Here is a 6,000-nt window from a genome sequence, read left to right on the forward strand (position 1 = left end):
CAGCTAACATTTGTTCCAAAGTATTTCGCTGGGTTGGCTGAGGCTTTGTCGATCTGCACTAGTTTGATTACTTTATCTGCCCAATTCTACTCCACACCCCCAATTCCCTTTTACAAATGCTAATCCCTATTAAACCTTTTGCATCCCAGAATCCACCTCCAATTCTGCTCCAGGGAATTTGACACATAACAAGGAGAGATTCACTTTACTAGATATTATAAGGCCACAATAATAAAATTACTATGGTGCTAGCATAGGAAAAGGGAGATGATAGAAAATAGTATCTTTGTGGCCACTAATGTTAAGAAAAATTTTAAGTTTATGAGAAAATTTTCCTAAATGATGGTGGAATTAAGTAACTAAGATACAGTTCTCAGAGGTTGTAGGGATAAAACTTAAATATCTTTAGCATTATTTTTTATTTTCTTTAAGGAGTAAGTGAGCCTTTTTTTCTATAAGCCATCAGAATCATATACTATTTTAATCTTTATGCTGATCTTTTTACCTGAACACATGGTATTTTGTTCATCTGGATCTCAGGAAAAAACAAACAGTTCACCACTATCTTTGTTAGGTGACTCTAGGGGGAAAAAAAGTATAAGCAGAAAGGAGTTATTTATAACTAGATAGCAAATGAAGGTTGTTTCCATGGAAAATTTGTTTCAATTTTTAAGCCTGAAAAGGTATAAAATGCATCTGAGTTAGCAAAATGAAAGTGTTTAAAGCTAAAGAAGCCTTCAAAGAAAAGTTTAATTAAGAAAAAGAAAGCTTGGTAAAATCACAGAAAGTACCTAAATATTCTTGCTGAGCTTTGGCAAAATGTACATTTCAAAATTTGTATATGACACTCTTCCCATCTAACAAAGATGTTCCCTCATTACTGAGCAGCCACTCTAATCTGTGTCGTGTCATCTTTGAAAGATTGGTTATACAGAGCCTGCTATGTACCAGCTACCCAAATGACTGGATGACTTGTTCTGGTCAATGAACTAATTGTGAGCAGAAGTGAGACACTTGACTTCCAGGCCAGGTTATTTTCATGGGTCTGGAGATGCAGGTGCACAGTCATTAGAGATTTAAATGATCTTCAAGGATGGAAGCAGAACAGACAGAGCCAGGTATAGAATTCAGATCTACTCAGTCCTTATACAATGGTTTTTCAATACTGGCCTCCAAGAGTAATAGATATGATACATGATAACACTTCTAACACTAGGTTGTTATAAGAAATAGTTTCATCATGTAGATGAATCTCAATTATTCCTGGCAGATAATACAGTAATTATTACTACAAAAAAAAAGCCACAATACAGATTTCTTTTCTTTTTTTTTTTAGATTTTTATTTATTTATTTGACAGAGAGAGAAGAGAGCACAAGCAGGGGGAATGGTGGGCAGAGGAGGGAGAAGCAAGCTCCCTGCTGAGCAGGAATGGATGTGGGGCTTAATTCCAGGACCCTGGGATCATGACCCGAGCAGAAGGCAACTGCTTTACTGACTGAGCCACCCAGGTGCCCCTAAATTTTTTAAATACCTATCATTTTAGGGGAAAAAAAATCAGAGTAACTTGTATGAATTTGTGGAATAATGACACTATTTATTGAGTGAGGACTCCTAGTCTTGAGCTGAGCACTTTACCTACGTTATTTTATTTCATACTTAAAACAATTCTACAAAATAGGTACTATTTTTAAATCTCCTTTCAGAGATGGGAAAAATAAAATGCACAGAGTTTAAATATGTTACTCAAATTCATACAGCAGGTAGATGGAAAAATTTGAACTCAAGAGAGTCTAGTAATTTGGTTTTTATTTTTTTCACTGTAGTGTCTCACAGATGAGGGTAAATGCTACTATGTCTTTGTATGTAATTAAAAGCCAAGTTTCCTTTTTATTTTTTCTATATCAACTTAAACATCATGTTATTGATATTTAGCAAATGCTTACCCACTAAGTCTTTGTAGTCCTACAGCATTTAATTGGGATTGTTGTTTCTTCAAAGCATAAAGGCTCCTGGGCTGACTTATACAGTTATTCTTGAGAGACAATAAGAGCATTAGCATATATTTAATAATTCCACTAACCAATCCACACTCTTTTAAAAAAAAATCTTGCTAATATTCTTTTATTTGTGATTTCTCATAAGTTCAAGCGCTGTCATTTGTCACGAAAGCCATGTTATGCTGAAAGTATTATACAATTACATATGCTTCTGACTTATTATTTTGCCTGCAGCACCAGGCCTGTAATTTCTTCTCAAGTGTTGTCTTATTGATCTAATAACAGTTCTTTCCAAATCAATTGAAATGCAGAAGTAACAAATTCCAAACATACACTGTAGAAGACTTGAAATAAACTGGTACCCATAAAACAAAGGACATGTTCAAGGAACCGTTCAAGGACTATTTGTAGAATGGATGACATTTCACATTCAGAGAAAGAGAGTAAGTATACTCAAGTGATGAATGACATCTTGATCTTTTCCACACATTCACTTAAAAAAAAAAAAAAGAAAGAAAATATAATCTCCACTAGTTGCTTGCAGCTGATGTTACCTTAGCATAAAGTCCCCATTATAATTCTTCTTGAAAATTACTCTGTAACATCTCTCTGAAAGCTTTTATTCTTTCAGTCAGATTCTTGACAGATGCTCTCCGATGCAGTGTTAATGATGCCAATAAACTCCAGGTATTCCAAACAGGTAGTGATGAAATGTTCTTTCTTATTGTGTGATTTGGATTCTGGCAAACACTATTGGCCAGTTCTTGGAGCTATCACACCTTTTAGAAACATTAGGACCATCGTCATTATACTTTTGAAGTTTGTTGGACATCTTTGATAATGCTTTATGACCTTCAACAAATCACTGATTTTTCTGGCCCTCATTTTCTACTTCTTTGAGAGAGTTGGACTAAGTATTCCCAACTTTCCTTAGAGCTTGAGTTGCCTTAAGTTAACAGAATTCATCAATGTTACATGCTTGAAAGTTTCAAACATTTTACATTTATAGATTTTAATAGAATACTACAGTATATAAAAAAGAATCACAAAATTTTGTGGTACACACCATAGAATTATGTAAAATCAGTAGACTCAACTTTGGATAAATCCACACATCCTAATTTGATATAATTAATATTATAGTAACTGATATTTGTTCTTCATATATGTGCTTTGCATTCAGAGTTTAAGACATTAGGAGTTTTCTAGGAAGGAGATAGTACATGTAGGAAATTTATGCTTACCTCTTGATAAAAGCAAAACTCAAAATTTGGTACATACCTTACAGACTTCTAGTCTTAATAAGTCTTCATTTGACCCCTGAAATATCCAATGTCTTCCTACAATCCCATATATATATACCAAAATCTTTTGCTGTTCCCTGCACTGGGATCTTCTGCCCCAGGGCCAATCCTGGACTCTTAGCCTCCAACTATAGTCAGCAAATGTCCTCAGGGCGAACATATCTATAGATCCTCAGTGTCATTCAGTACTCCTTCAAGGCCATCAACTGTTACCTATTTTGGTTCAGTCTCCCACTACTAGTAGATACTGTGTTATGCTTTCTTTTCAAATTCATATCTGAAACTTTAGTCAAATGTATACTTTGCCTTGTTTACTGTGGTTTCACTGTTTGGGGAAATATATCTCTGAATCAACTTTCAAATGCATATTTTACTTTATTTACTCTTAATATCCCACGTGGCCCACGAATCACTTTTCAAACAAAAGGAAAAAGAGGGGCATCTGGCTAGCTCAGTTGGTACAGCATGTGGCTCTCAATCTCAGGGTCGAGTCTGAGCCCCAAGTTGGGCAAAGAGCCCAACTTAAAAAAAAAAAAAAAAAAAAAAAAAACAGAAGCAGCAGCAGCAGCTTTCAGGACTTTGACTTCTGTCAATATGGGAGGATAGGCACCATAAAACATCTCATTACTCCAAAGCAAGGAGATTCTGGAAGAGGCTAGTTTTTAATATATCACTTGGGATTGCAATAAATAAAGAAAATCTTCAAGTGGTCCATAATAAAAAGTATGCTAAAATCAGGATGGGAGTGTGAATAGCAGAAGTTTGGAGGTTGTACTACCCTGAGGGTAAATGTATATATATCAGTATATCAATGGATCAGAGACCAAACCTTGGGCTAGTTCCAAATAGACTTCTTGAACCTGAGATTCTTAAATAAAGAAAGACCTTTGAAATAAATCGAAAGTAGTCCCAAGATGGTAGTTCCTATTGGCTCCTAGCAGAAGCCTAAAAAAATCCCCAGTTTAGACCCATAGGCTGGCTCCCCAAAGATAAATACATATTATCTTACTATAAGAGATTGGCAAACATGAGAAAATAAGCCACTATGACCTACAGCAAGAAAAACAAATGACAGATTTAGACTTCTATGGTCTTTTTTTTTGTTTTAAAGATTTCATTTATTCATTCATGACAGACACAGAGATACAGAGAGAGAGAATGGGAGAGAGAATGGGAGAGAGAGAGAAAGAGAGAGAGAGAGAGGCAGAGACACACAGGCACAGGGAGAAGCAGGCTCCATGCAGGGAGCCTGACGTGGGCCTCAATCCCCAGTCTCCAGGATCATGCCCTGGCAGGAAGGCGGCGCTAAACCGCTGAGCCACCCAGGCTGCCCTTCCATGGTCTTTAGATATTGGAATTACAAAATCAAAATATAAAATAACTGTATGAAATTTTAAAACTGAATTACAAAAATGACCAGGGCAATAAGAGATTATCAAAAGTGACTGGGAATTTTTGAAACAGAGTGTACTTGGGGCACCTGTGTGGCTCATTTGCTTAAGCATCTGCCTTCAGCTCAGGTCATGATCTCAGGGTCCTGGGATGGAGCCTTGAGTCAGGCTCCCTGCTCAACGGGGAGTCTGCTTCTCTCTCTACCCCTCCCCCTGCTCATGCTCCCGCGCTCTCTCTCTCTCTCTCATGCTCTCTCAAATAAAGAATTAAAATCTTAAAAAAATAATAAAGGAAGACAACAAAATCTAGCTGCTCTATAATATAGTGTTCACACAGGATGCCTGGGTGGCTCAATAGTTGAGCGCCTGCCTTCAGCTCAGGGTGTGATCCCGGAGTACCAGGATCGAGTCCCACATCCAGCTCCCTACATGGAGCCTGCTTCTCCCTCTGCCTATGTCTCTGCCTCTGTGTGTCTCTCATGAATAAACAAACAAAGTTTTTAAAAAAATAATAACATAGAGTCCACAATGCACAACATTCAATAAAATTTACTACATGTGAGAAGGAAGAGAATGTGATAAATCACCAGGGAGGAGACAAAAAATAGAAATATATCCAGAGATGGTAGAGATTTTTTTTTAATTTTTATTTATTTATGATAGTCACACATAGAGAGAGAGAGAGAGAGGCAGAGACACAGGCAGAGGGAGAAGCAGGCTCCATGCACCGGGAGCCTGACGTGGGATTCGATCCCGGGTCTCCAGGATCACACCCTGGGCCAAAGGCAGGCGCCAAACCGCTGTGCCACCCAGGGATCCTTTTTTTTTTTTTTTTTTTTAATTTTTATTTATTTATGATCAGAGATGGCAGAGATTTTTAAAGGACCTCAAAATAGGGGCACCTGCATGGCTCAGTTGGTTAAGTGGTTGCCTTAGACTCAGGTCATAATCCCAGGATTCTGGGATTGGGCCTCACAGGAGGGGCCCTGCTCAGCGGATGGCTCAATGGGTGGCTCAGCTGTTTAAGCATGTGCCTTCAGCTCACGTCATAATCCCAGAGTCCTCGGATGGAGTCCCATGTCAGGCTCCCTGCTCAGCAGAAAGCCTGCTTCTCCCTCTGCTGCTCCCCGTGCTTGTACTCTCTCTCTTCTCTCTCACTCTCTTTGTCAAATAAATAAATAAAATCTTAAAAATAAATAAATAAATAAAACTGGGGCTCAAAATAGCTATTATAAATATGTGAACTCCTGGAAGGTATAAACCATGCCTTCTTCCAAAGAGGCAGTGTAGGCTGAAGGCTAAGAGT

This window comes from Vulpes lagopus, chromosome 2, assembly GCF_018345385.1.
Source record: "Vulpes lagopus strain Blue_001 chromosome 2, ASM1834538v1, whole genome shotgun sequence".
NCBI lineage: Eukaryota > Metazoa > Chordata > Mammalia > Carnivora > Canidae > Vulpes > Vulpes lagopus.